The sequence below is a fragment of the Gavia stellata genome, chromosome 5 (assembly GCF_030936135.1).
Source record: "Gavia stellata isolate bGavSte3 chromosome 5, bGavSte3.hap2, whole genome shotgun sequence".
Taxonomy (NCBI): Eukaryota; Metazoa; Chordata; class Aves; order Gaviiformes; family Gaviidae; genus Gavia; species Gavia stellata.
Window position 1 is genome coordinate 61,975,263 of NC_082598.1, and position 14,687 is coordinate 61,989,949.

Below are 14,687 nucleotides of genomic sequence, written 5' to 3' on the forward strand. Positions count from 1 at the left end.
AGCAGTTAACGATAGTCTAAAAAGCGTTTTACAAAGCAGCAATAATGAGTATGAATAGTCATAGAGACATTGTGCTCAGTAAAAATCCAAGCCAGTACCGGTTAAAAGGCAAGCCTGTTTTATGAAAGTCCCTACAGCGCCGGGTATGGCGATTTATTACTTGTCCTGTGGGAAGGCGCAGGGCTCCTTCACAGACAGCGGTGTGCACGGCCGGACAAAAAGAGGGTCTGTGCCCCAAAGGACACCTTAAAGAGAAGAGGAAATATGTGCAGATTAGAGACAGGAGCTACGGGGGCACAGAAAATGATAGCCATGCAGCATGGGTAACAAACAGATGCAGATACTATACTTGAGGGCACAATGCTCACCAGTTCAATGAAAATATGGTTAAAAAAAAAGAAAATTATCTAACTTGCTTCAGGAAAAAAACACTGCAAATAGCTATGATGGATGGAAGACTTTTTTGTTTCCTCCACTCTTTTTTTTTTTTAAAAACACAATTGCTAATCTTGTTTCAAATTCTCCTCCTCCAAGAGGTAGACGAAAGAAGTAAATCTTTTGCTGATCTCTGGCAACACAAACCAGGAGCTAATTGCCCAACAAAACCAGAGAGAGATAGCAGGGCTAAGGGCAAAGGCAACATTTCAAGGAAATAACCTGATGAAATACTCCACCCCTCCTTCCCCTAAAGACTGGGGGGCGGAAAGAGCAGGACTTCTTCAAGCCCCAGACAAGACCGTGCTGCTGGGACACCAGAGGATGCCCGGACAGAAGGGTACTGGACAGAGGAGGCCCTTGGGGAATCGGGAGGCCAGCGTTAACTCAGGCACACCTGGGCACCGCAGCTCAGCCACGTAATAGCATCCGACCCAGGCAGCTTCCCCCATCAGTGAGAAGAGACGCAGGACCCAGCACCCCCAACTGAGCAGTCCCCATCGGCCAGGGGAGATTTAGGACACCTCAGATAACACTGACCTTAGGCTCACAGAGCCCCAGCTTTGACCTCCCGGGACAGAAGATGGTCTAGGCAGCTTCACTCGGATTGTTTGAGCACGGTGGATGGGTGAGGTTGGGGTGCTGTCGCATCCAGGGCAGGAGTCCCCAGAACCCCAGTCCAGGGTTAGGGGTACCCTCCAAGGAGCCTGGGAGGCAGGCAGCCTGCAGGCACCAAGACCCCCACCCAGCACCCACCTGCAACGCTTGCCAAAGCCTTCTCTACTGTTCCTCCCTAAAGGTTTCGGAAGGATTCCTCTGAGTTGAAAAAAGCACCACAGAAAGATTTCTGGGAGATTATTAGTTAAATTTCTAATGTAATTATGTTACAGTACATTTAACTGCGCTTTCTAAATAAAAACAGACTTTTATCTAACACAGGATCCATTTCAAGCACTTTTTCCTATACCTATAATACCCATTTCCTTCTGTACCTATTTCAAGCATTGCTCTTCTAGAGTTACTTATACTTCACGTCTAGAATCTTCTGCTTTTTCTAAGAATAAGTTTGTTGCGTATTTCCGTCTTCTTGTGTTTGCTGTTCATATTCGAGGAAAGCATTCTGCTGTCACTGCCATCCAAGGGCACTTTTGGAGCATAAGGAGAAACTTTCATAAAAGAAATCAGACTCTTCTGCTTACAGTTCTTCCATGCCCCTTATTATTCTGTAATAAAGCACCACAAACCGTGCAGGGTTAAAAAACTGTTTTGCAGGGGCTGGGGGGACCTACGTGGGCAAAACACCAAAGGTCATTAAGCAAGTCTGTTGTCGAACCCGTCCTCTCTAAAAAATAAAGTAGTTTTTGAGGCGCTGCAATATTTGCCCTTAGTGCTTTTGGGTGGAGGTTCTAACGCACAGGTTGTTGTGCGGGTGGAGGGTTGCCCTAAGGCCCCTAACTCGGATAAGGAATGAGGAAGAGCAACTCCTAAATATCTCTCTGCAATTTTTTCGTTGCATTACTATCAGGGAAGTATATGCTGGAAATCTCATACCATGACTGGCAAAACCAATAAAGTACTGATGCCTACTTTTGACGATAAAAAGTTAAGGAAATCTTAGTGACTCTGTCTCTGGGTGATCCTGTTCTAACAAATGAGTTGATCACCAAAAAAAAAAAAACAAACCCAAAAAACCCACCAAAAACCCCAGATGCCTATGAGCAAATAGCCAGAAACCAATTTAACTTGGTAAGTCAAATAAGATCACAGACCTGACTAGTAACATATATACTTGAGGGTTTTACCCAGCATAGCTCCTTGTAGATTAAAATATTTCACACAAAATTAAACAGAAATAAAGATTTAAGCTTAAAAATGCAGATAGTAAACTGAGAGGTCTGTTTCCAGATGACACAATCCCCGACTCTGCAATCATGAGAAAAAGCTTCTTGCGTTAAACAGTCTACCCTCACTCGAAAAAAAGACGACAAAGGCAGCAATGTAGTTAACAAGTAGAAATGACAGTTTAGAAACACAAACGTGCAGTAATAAACGCTCAAAATACAAATGAAATAACTGTGGACTGTCAGACTAAGAAAAATTACGCTTGCAAAAATTTTAAAGCGGCAGCAGTATTTCTGAAATACTAAGGTGGATGGGTCAAAGACAACCAGTTATCAAGCACAAAATATTCAGTAACTCACTCCAACCTATATTTGGCAAGAAGCTAACAGATGTATTCATAATGCACAGTGATAAAGAGATGCTTTTTGTTCTGTCAGATATTAGGAAAAATATAATAGCAAACAGCCCAATATTTTTCATTCTGCCAAATTAGATATCTTCTATCTGGGAGTTTGGAAAGAAAACCAGAACTCCTTGCTGTTTTTTAACTCGATCTGGGACACTGGCACATTACTACTAGCAAGCCTTTAAAAAAAAAAAAAAGATCAAGGCTATAAAAACAGAACATAAGTCCGATTGCACACAGGAAAAATGCATTAGCTGTTGCTTCTCAAAAAGTAATGCAAATGTGGGATTGTCATCCCAGCTGAACCACTTCTGGAAGTTCAGCAAGAACCTCATCAGTCCAGTATCATTCAACACACTTCTTGATGATCTGAAAGAAAATAAACTCAAAGCTTGCCAAATTTGCAGTCGGCGCAAAAATTGATGAAATGTTAAGTAATGACATGGATCTTGTCGGTTTTGCAGATTGATCTATACGCTGCCTGAGCGGACCGTGTTTTAACACAAGACAAACACAAGTCCACGTAGGAATACAAAACGCGCTCATTATGTGAGACCACAGCCTCGCAAGCAGTCACTCTGAAACGAGACTCTTTTCATGATTGATAAGAATTTGAACGCTACACGGTGGCTCAAAGGGCAAACATGATCTCTGCGAGTATGAGGAGGTGAATAACAAGCAGAAGTGGGAAGATGAAATTGCCCTGCATACGGTATTAATGAGTCCGTTTCTGGAACACGTACGTTGTGGTGTCTATGCTTCAACAAGAGTGTTGGAAACTTTGAAAGGGTATGCAAAAGAACTTAGGAAAATTTAAAAAAATTAAAAAAAAATAATCAAGTAGAGTCTGGAAAGCCAGTTTTACGAGTGAGACACCAAAGCTGCTTAATCTGTTTAACTAGTCCAAAAGACCACCATAGTCCGCAGGTCCCTACAGAGGGAAGATATTTCTTACAATAGGGAGCTCTTTAATCTAGCAGGAAAAGGCAAGTGAGATGCCAGAGCTGGAAGCTGAAGCCAGATAAATTCAGGCTAGAAATAAGGTACATATTTTTTAACAGTGTGAGTAATTTACCATGGAACAGTTTACTTAGGTATATGATGTATTCCTTATCAGCTGAAGTCCCTAAATCATGCCTGAGTATTTTTCTGGAAGATATGTTACAGCTCAAACAGAAGATACGGGAGCCTGATTCACAAATTACTGGCTGACATCTCTATTGTGCAAACAGCCTGGCTTGTTGTTCATAGGAGTCTCTTTGTATTTTAAAGATCTATGAAGATTTGGGAGAAAGAAAACAGGAAAAGAGAGGGACATTTGGCAGCGTGGAACCCACTGAATTTATTATCTTAAAGTAAAAAAAGAAAAACACCACCAAAACCCAACCCTCCGTCAGCTTTTATGCAGATACCTGCTGCGCTCATCCATGCAAAGGTTTGTATCTTGCCTTTATCTAGTGATCATGAATGGACAAAAAAATGTTCCAGGACAGCTTCTTTGAATTCCTAGGAATAAAAGACGGCAAGGAGGAGGAAGGGAATTGCATAATGCAAACCAACAGATGGGATTTCAGTCAGAGGCTTGCTTTGTTTTCATAATGAACCATAATCTGTGTAATCTAAACCAGTTTTATTTGCTGCAGTGAGACATAAAGACTGTAGCTATGGCATGTGAATTGTTTTCTCAACCACCATCGTTATGGAAGGTACCTCTTTGTTGCTGAAGATGCACTGGACCCTGGACACGTCAGCCAGATTAAGTTTAGGAGGATGGATGAAAGCGTAGGCATGGCACTAGATTTTTAGTAGGTTTATCTGCTTTGGGGGTTTTTTTTGTGTGTGTGCGTGTGTGTTTGTTTTGTTTTTTAATTAAGCCTTCCAATATGGTTATCTAATAAATGATTATAATTCTGCAAAGCCTATTAACTGGTCTCTAGGTGCTACTAGCTACGTAAAGTCTTCACGGTGCGCACCCTACAATATCAAATCAACGGCGGAGGCATTTAGGGTCCTGCTATGATGTTACTGGGATGGACTGGGGGCACTATTTTCCAAACCCTACTTCCCAGTCATGGTGCTGCGAGTGTCCCCAAACCTGGCACGGTCCTGTAAGTCCTCTTTGGCTGCGCAGCCACTCGCGCCAGATGCAGGGAGTTGCAGAGAGCCGGCAGCACGGCGTAGAAGGAGGGTCTCCATTCTGTGGCAGGTCTGTACCACAATCTGTCCCTGCTACTGGGGCGAAGCAGGGCACAGTATTACTGTATTACGTCATGCTACACTATACATGGTACCACAACATGGAAAGGGAAGCAATTCAATGTTAAGGCGCAAAGCCAAGAAAAACCTAAGCTACCTGAAAGCCTGGAGCTGCAAACAGTGAATGCCACATCTACTGCTTATTATTTTGCTCACGTTCAATATTTGGGTTTCAGCAACTTCAGACATCTACTTGTGGCTTCGCAGCACACTGATATTCCCATAATGTTTTGCAGTATAAAATACTGACTTCTATTCCTACATATTTCCCCATGATATTTAAGTTCATCTTCATATTAAAAATAAATGGATTTAAAATGTAGGCAGCTACATATATAAGCACTCTGCTTGAAAGACATACTTCATCTTTAAATAGCAGCAATCAATACACACAGTATATAACCTAAACAAATTTCTATTATGAATCCTTAATGGATGCATGCTTTGGTCATTTTTATTACTAATATATTATTGATTTACAGAACACATTACCACCTTAGGCACTGGGATTTGCTGGAGTCCTTACAACCCGTATGTAGTTTTAGTCAAAATAGGAGCCAAAAGTCAATAACCCATTTACCACCAGCGTAGTCCCTCTACAGAGTTAGATATTTTAATGATGGTCTGACTATCACAGTGGAATCACTTGTCTTACAGTGGCATTTCTAAGTCTTCGTTATTAATGTAAAATTACCCATGAAGCCTGCCTGCTTATCTTTCACTCTTCTTTACTGCCAAAACGCTTTGGGAGTCACAATTCGGAAGAACGCTGGCAGACTAACCTTGCAGAACCCTCGCAGGGCAGGGTTTCTCTGAAATCAAAGCACCCGCTTGGGCTCTTTTGCTCTGAATCAACGAACAGTTTCCCTGTCTTTGTTGCCATTCATATCAGGGAGCAGTGATTGACTCCTGCAGTTGCCCAGGAGAAAGGGAACCAAACAGCTTTCTTTGATATGAATACTAATACCAGCAGACAGGGAGAAGACAGCATGTCAATCAGTCCCCCCCACCGCCGCCATGAACGGGCTGCGGAGGACACGTCAACTGCTACTCAGTGAGGCTTCAGGAGAAGTCTACAATAAGATGGGTACATCATAATATTGTTACACAAATCAAATCCAAACTGTTTGTTTACTGCTACAGACAGAAATAAGGGGAATAAAGGTTTTAGGGTTACAGTTACTTTGGGGAAACAATCCTACATTGTTAACTTACAGATTTACGTTACGCAGGCGCAACAGCGCACGCGTGTCTTGCCCGGATATTATCACGCCTCGGGCAAGCCGGGCTTTATGTTAGAATCAGAGAACAGAAATGGCAGAGATGCAGTATCGCAAGCATCATCACTTCTTCAGTTGCTCAATGAGATGACTCTCCTATAATCTCAAAATCAGCCACTTCCAGAGTAAATCCGAAGTAATACACTGCTTTTATGCTTTTAATGCCTGTCAAGAAATGGATGAGAACCCAGCCCCTTGGAGAGAAATGTCTGCAAGGAGGGACCCCTGCTTCTCTGTTTCCTCTTCACCTTTTTTTAATTGATGCATAAGAAGACAAAGGAATAAAATACATACAGACTAGAAGAGCTTTGCCCCCTTTTTGCAGAAGAACAAACAACCGCAATAGAGTAACAGTAATCAAAAACACGCCTGAGAAAATAACAGCAGCAAAAAGCAAAAGTCATATCAATTGCTTAGGCCTCCCTGCACACAGAAGTTAAGTGAGGTGAAGCGAAAAAGTTTAATTCACTGAACTGACTAGAATTAAACAAATAAGCCATCTAAAAAGTGGGAGATAAGCTCCTAAAAACCTGGCTGTAATGCATGCTGTCACACCAACTTTAAACTGACTTTTTTCATCCGTTGACCCTAAAGGCAAGGTGCTCACCCCCCCTCCTCTGCCGTTTCTTTCCTACGTAGGGATGGCTCCCAGCACGTGCCTTGCAGGGGATGCCCAACGTGAGCCAACTTTAGAAGCCGGCTCAGTCCTGGTCCTTGCTCCAACCCCAAAGGAGACAGGAGAGCTTCAGCAGCATATTGAGAGGTCCCTGAAGATAACAAGAGCATGAGGGGAGAAGGAGAACATCATGTCAGCCTACCCTGCCTTGTCACCACCCAACGCAGAGATAGGTTTGAGGACCAGGCACAGTGCTGTGCGGGAGGCCACCCCAGCAGATACAGAGCCCGACAGATCCAGAACAGACCCGGAGGAGGCTCTTCCAGGCTGTCAAGAGCCCAAAAACATTGCAAGAAAAAGCGTCACCTTTTAAGCAGTACAGGAAAAAACTTCCAAAACCCCAGCTGACATCCATGGGGCATTCTGTAAGCAGCCTTTTCTGCTGCCACCCTCATTCACCAGTGGCAACAAGAAAACAAGACCAAATATAAAATTATTCCGCCTGTTAATGGATCTGTCACACAGGAAGACAGTCCTGGAAATTATTCTGCTCCATGGTGGCAACCCCCAGACCCAAGCCATGCCAGAGGGGACCCCGAAGTTAGAGGGCAATTCCCATTTTTGTCAATGTTTACTGCATCACCATCCCTGTTCAGTACATCCACACGGAGCACAGCGAACCCAGTAAACACTGAGAGTTTATTTCCATGTATCTTGTGCCAGGCAAGGACACGACAAAACACCATGTTTCTAAAATTAAACTCTCTTTATTAGCAGAATTAAATAAAGAGGTGCCACAACTTAACTTCAAAGCCATAGGCAGATGTTTGCGGCAGTTGTTTCAATCAAATGTGTTATTCGCCCAGATTCATGCTGAACAAAGCGATCTGTAAGGCACACCAGAGCTGGGAAGTAATATCCAAACAATATCTCCCTCTCTCATTTTTAAACACACAGCCAACACTGCTCTATTGAAATATCTTCCAAACAAAACAAATACCTTGCGAAGATATTTTTATATTTCTTTAAGTGCAATTTAAAACAGCTATGCAAAACAAACAAACAGAACCTACAGGAAACCCTTCTTTTCAGGCCAACCAAAAAGCTTAGTTGGATCCCACACAGTGGTTTGGGGGGATTTTGTTCTCCCTTTCCTTCTCCTCGCTCAATTGTTTCAGCAAGGGAACCAGGGCTGAGAGACGGCGGGTGGGAGATGAGGAGGCTGGAGGCTATCAGCGGTGGGGAGCCTGTCTCTGCCGGGTGAGCCTGCCCGTACTCCGCATTGTCCCCCCTTGAGGAGCGCACAGACCTCGGCATTGTGCTTCCCAGTGACCATTTTCTATGGCATCTTGGTGCTCCTGACATACGAATGCCACCAACAACCATCTCCATGCCTGGAAGCCCTTCCACCGTAGGCGAGTGCATTGAGAAACACCATAATACCTTCCTCAGGTCAGAAAGCCGAGGAACTCATCTGGGTGAGCTTGCCATAACCCAGAGCAACAGCCGTTTTCGTCGCCAGTTAAGCGGCAGTGTATCTTTTCTCCTTGGCAACGGTAACAGCTTCTTTTCTGCATCCTCCTTAATGGTCTTGAACTAGACCAACTCCTCAGTTTGCTAAGGGGCTCTCTTGATGCTGTCAGCCGCCCATCAAAGATGGGGCAATTTCAAGGGATGCAATGATTTCTCCACCAGCATTAACAGTCCTTTATGCTTCAGAAGCCACACAGGCATTGCACGGAAGGAGGGAGCAGGAGACAAGGCCGAGAGAAGAAGCTTCTTTTTATTTTTATTCTCACCTCGCCCTGTAGACATTCATCTCCTTCAGTTGCATCCTCATGTTACATTCAAACACTGGACAGAGCGCAGATATCTGCTCTGCCCCCCTGCTCCAGGGTATTCTCCAGCGTTGTCCTAGGATTACAGCCATACCCCGCCACAAGTGGTATTGCTGTACGTCAGCTGCACGAACCTCCAGGCAAAAACCTCTCCTCTTGCATGCGCTTGTTATCACAACATGCTTGCATTTGCCTGCTAGCCACGGAATGATTGCATTGTATCTCACCAAGGCTTGGTCGTATTTCCCTAGGCTTATACTTTCCACTTATCATCGTGGCTGGGATTACACAGCAGCTGGCTTGGCCACCCAGAGCAAACTGAAGGGGCTGTTGACTCTCAGCACAGCTGCAAATACGGCACTCGAATGTTTGGCAACCTCCTCTAGCACTGCACATAGAGAGAGTAGGTCCGTATCTCCTACGCTCTGGGTTCCCGTGGCCCACGTGTGCTTCTGCATTAGGTTTTCAGCCCTTTACTTGGTCTTTCGGTTAGCTTTCTCTCCACCCTCCCTCCTGCTAACCTGCATGCATCATTTGGATTCACTGCTAGGGAGTCTTTAATGTCTCCAGAAACTATGTGCTGGAGCCAGAGTTGTCAGCTACCTAATGGAGTTAGCTCTGCCTTCTCCCGCGTCTTGGTTCTGGGCAAGAGAAGGAGTATTGCTCCGCCTGGGGCAAGGACACTTGCAAACCCCAGGCAGCCTTGGGCAGTGCTCCCAGCAACAGCTTCTCAGTCATACCTTGGGGTCACACTCTCATGTTGATGTACAGTTGGCAGCACTACTGATTTGAGGGGGAAGTCGAACTACAGATCTCCAGAGGTCCCTTAGAACCAGCACTGCTGCAATTCTTGCCCCTTATGGGTCTCATTGGCACCACCATACTTTATGCTTTGTGTTCTAGATAATCACAGAATCATTAAGGTTGGAAAAGACCTGTAAGATCATCAAGTCCAACCATCAACCCAACACCACCAGGCCCACTAAACTGGGTCCCACAGTGCCACGGCCACACGTTCCTTGAACACCTCCAGGGATGGTGACTCCACCACCTCCCTAGGCAGCCTGTTCCAGTGCTTCACCACTCTCTCAGGAAAGACATTTTACCTAATACACAGCCTAAACCTTCCCCAGCACAACTTGAGGCCATTTCCTCTTGTCCTATCACTAGTCACATGGGAGAAGAGACCATCACCCACCTCTCTGCAATCCCCTTTCAGGTGATAATACCTCAAACTGAACAGTTACTTCAGGAACAGGATTAACGAAGGTAAAGCTACAACTACAGCACATGCCCCGGCCATGTTCACAGGCTTCTTCTCTCTTGCTTCTCCTAGCCTGGCTTCTTTCCTCCCCGACCAGAGAGGTTGCTATGGAGATTTCTTCAGAAACATTGAGAAAAAGGGATAAAGAAATACAAAGCACCGAGAAGAGCATGGAAGAGAAAATAAAGGTAACGGTACAGTATCTTTTGCGTTAATAGATCCATTTTCCCCAAATCTTCACCTAGAAAGCACTGATGAAGAGACCAGACCCTCAAACGCTCCTGCAGTGCGGGCACATTCCCCATCATGCTGCATGGGCTCTTCGCAGCTCTGGGAGCCCCCGCGAACGGCACCCCAGCAACACGACGATGCTAAAGGAGGCAGAGCTGGTACATACCTGTGCGCACACCTGCAAGAAGAGTTGGTAGATGACTTGGCGGTGGCAAGTGAAACAGCAGCTCTGCACGTAGCCTCTCCCCATACAAGCAGGGAGCTCACCGCCCAGAACATCCCCCTGGCACTGCTTTTATGCACAACCTGCCTTTGCTACCACCCAACTGCCCAAAATGAGGGAAAACCCAGGTCTGGACCCTGCGTGCTGGTGGTCAGGCAGCACATCGACACTAACAGGGTACAGCTCCACACTACGTAATGGGGACCGCTACATTTCGTAGGGCCACAGTAGGGTGGGGAAGCTGAAAACAGCCGGCAGTTGGGCAAACACTAGCGAGAAGCACCATATATATACCTGCCCTGGTCTTACAGCTTCTCCTACACGTTAGCAAAGATGTGATCATGTTATCGCCGTGCAAGTGCTCCTATGTACTAATGGGGCTGCCATAAAAATATCTCCTGCAAGCCCATCAAAGGAATCTGCAATACGTCTTTCACATGTATGGGCTAGGTGACATGGCTCTGGGTGGGTGTTCTTTTTGTTGTGGCTGTAAACCTGTGCTGCCTCCAGGATTAGGGCCACAGGGAACTCATGAAACTAAGTGGTCACAACAGCTAGACAGAAAAGGTCCTAAGACCATTTCACCTCCTCTTAGAGTTGTTGAGAATGTCTTAAGTGATCAGTACTGGCTTTCAACGCTTTCTCTGAGATGCCCACGCAGCTCTCAAACCAAAAGAAACTGGTAGGCAAGACAGAGGGAAGCGGACAAAGCAAGGAGAGAGAAGAAATAATAAAGAAAAAAAGAACTGAGAAAATACAGTGGCAAATTACAGCAGCTCCATTCACAGCAGTACTCAGGGCTGTTCAACGATCCTGCAGTCATCTAGCACCAACACACTAACAGGATGGAGAGAAGCAAGGTCTAAAAGACTTTAGAAAATAGGTACTTGTAACTACACTGATTGCTCCAGTTTTCCAGATTATGCCTTATTTTAGCTTCTCAAAACAAATGCCAGCACCTGGTGGTTGTTTGGTGTTTTCAATTTCTCTGGATATTGACCTTGTTATCTTGACTATATATATATATATATATATATGTTGATAGAACAACATAAGGACCTTAACTAGAGTCTGAAGACAAATGCAGTCCCTGGTCAAGGCTATTTCACACACTTATGTAGGCTCAGTTCCCACAGCGTTTCAGTGCATTTCACATTTTTCTGCCTGCCGTGCAACGAGACAGAGCAGTACTCCTGTCCTCACTTTATACACCAAGATCTGGGGGGATTATGGACCGGGTCCACAAGGAGCGGTCAGAAGAACTGGCATGAGCCTTGGCGCAAGGACTGACATGGGACTTCAGCCAAATGCCACTGCTCACCCCCATGCTGCATCTTCCCTACCAGCCTCAGTTTGGCAGTGCCGTCAGCATCTCTGGTAGCTTTGCCGCTGCCACAGCAGCATGCAGGCACCTTGTTCCCACTCATCAGCCATCTCAGTGGGCTTCTCTACACATGGAAACAAGCCCAAGTGTCTCATCAGTGGTCATAAGGAAGACCTGTGCAAAAGCAGGATCCTCAGCTTAGCTGTTTTCGCTAGCCAGCTGAGAGAGCTGGAAATGTTTGGGGAGGAAAAGTCACTGCTCTGCCTCTCCCCTTGCCTCCATGACAGCCCTCAGACCGGTCAGGGTGCACACAGGCAATGTTCTGCTGCAAGGCACGCAGCCAGCATGCATATGCCCAAAAGCGCAAAGCCCTGTCATTAAGCATTATCCCTCACAAGCGTTCCCACACCAATGAAGTTCCTAATAAATCCTCTAGCTTTCAGCAAGGTCACTAAAAGATCAGATATTGACTTGACAGGTAGGAGGAGGTGAGGCAGTTCAGCTCTGCAGAGCTCACGCAAGGCAGGAATCCTTCGCTGAAAAAAGTTACAGCCTGAGATGAAGGTACAACAGCAAGTCACATGTCTTCTTCAGCGACAACTGACCCATCACAGAAGCATCCCGATTAAGTCTTCACTCGGAGGCTGGTTACTACAGCACACCCCTTGGTGGGATGGCTTCCACCCAAGCAAAAGCTAAATATCCTCCTTACAAGCCTGATATGAATATACTGAAACAGCTTCTTCAGCTTGGAAAGAACACAACAGAGAGATAACGTTTGGAAGGTCTAACATCGGTAATGGTACGAAGAAGGCATATAGAAATAATGGTTCAGTACTTCTCATAATACCACAAATAAGGGAAGCCGGTAAACTACTCACGAGGCAAGGCTCAAACAAGCATAGTGATGTATTTTTGCGCATAACATACAACGACCTCGGGAGCTCACTGCCACAGGATAATGCAGAAGCCAAAGAGACATTCAAAAAGAACTAGACAAATTAACGTAGCAGAAGGTCCGTCAGTGGCTGTAACCTGACAGTCCAGATGTTATGTCCAGATTAGAAAGTCTTTACATCAGAAACAGAGAAGGTATGCCAGGAGAATGATCACTGAAGTGCCATACTACTTTTCCCGTCAGCCCGTCTGCTGCTAATTACTGCTGGAAACAGGACACTGAGTCAGCCAGTCTTCAGCCTGACCCAGTAATGCTTTCCTTAGGGTTGTTCTCACTGTTTGGAACAGAAGAAAGAGTAAGGTAAGGCGTCTTCTAGCATCCCCCTAACAAAAATGAGTGGGATTGTGAGAAAGAGGGGGAAATTGGAGCTAAGTCAACTTCTACCCAGCTATTGCGCAGAGAAAACCTGGAGAAGCACATGTGCCATTCTCTTCTCCCCTGCACCCTACTGCTCCGTCAAACAAGATCTCATTACACCAGCGTAAAAAGTTATTTTCTAAAGAATAGATTTGCAAAACTTCCACTGGCTTAACACCACTTTCCCTGAACTCTATGTCAAAAATCCTATTGAGTTCAACGATAGCACTGAAGGGAGGTGGCAATGGCAGCAGGGGAGAACACATCTCACATGCTAATCCTCCAACCAAAGCTAAAAATCACTAAGGGAAATGTTCAACAGGAACCCAACGCACGTTACCTGCCTCTCTCACTAAAACCTAAGGATTCAAATGGAACAAAGAGCTCCCCGATACCAACACGCCAAAGTCAAGCACGATCACAGGAGCACGGCCTGGCTCGTCATTCGCACAAAGGCAGCGGAAACGCGGGCAGGCTGGAGCCTCGGCTCCAGAATATCCGTACACTCTGCTCTGGTGTAGTGCTAGTCCTGTTTCATACGGGAACATGACTTGTATAACACTGTTATGTACAAGTCTGTATTTGTGCATCCCACCAAGCGACTGACTTTCGAGTCAAGGAAAAGAGATTCCGCTAATGATTAACTTCCTACCTGTTTGGGAAGAACAGTAACAAGGCCAAAGAGAGAAACCCTACTAGCACAGAAGCAGCTGTAGTCTCCGCTCAGCCCAGCCCATACTCGACACCACAGGAATCCAGTATACTCAGTACTTCGCTAAGCTACCTACTATCTTCTACCTCCTATAGGTGGGTGTATATGGCAACGAGCGATGGCCAGTTAATCCAAAGACTGTTTTCAAGTCTCAGGATATCCCACCACAACTGAAGAAGAGCCAGTCCACAAGAGAGTGGGATCTTGCTCTGCTTTCCAGTCACCAAGAAGCCTCTCCCAATCCACCCCCTGCTTCCAACCCTGCAGGAACCAACAACCTCTAAATCCCTTCTCCCTGGATGCGGGCCAGTATCCTAGGGGTTAATTATAGAATAAATATTGATCAAATCCAGTCTATCCCACACCCAGCCAGATGGTGCAGCTGTCAAACAGCTCTGTCAGTGCATAAGAAGAATTAATTGTGCTACCGGTCCTACTGTAAGCTGACGGCAAAGTTACATTTTAACAGTCAAATTAATTTCAAGACTTCATTTTCTTCTTGCCATTTTAAATCACCATAAAAAAAAGATACAATATTTCTGGAATATAATAAAACGCTTTCCCATGATCTCTAGCACCGTTCTATTAATACACATCACTCAGCTTTTACAGCTTCTCCCAGCAAGCCTCACGTGAGATCCACGCAATGATTCAGGAAAGGTTTGCCCTCACTCCCTCATACATACCAAAGGCACTTTTCTATCACATTTTAATCAAATCTATAGGTTGCATAAAACTAACGAGGTATTACTTTACACAGTACGCTGCTGTTCGAGATTTGCCTACTAAAAGAGGAAAAAAGCTTACCAAGTGGCATGCATTTATAATGCCATTTTTTAAGCGTTTTAAATATTTATATAAAAATATAATACATTGAAAATAAAGAGCTGTAGTGAAATACAGTAACAGCCTGCACAGACGCAATCCCAGGGCTATTTCAGAAAG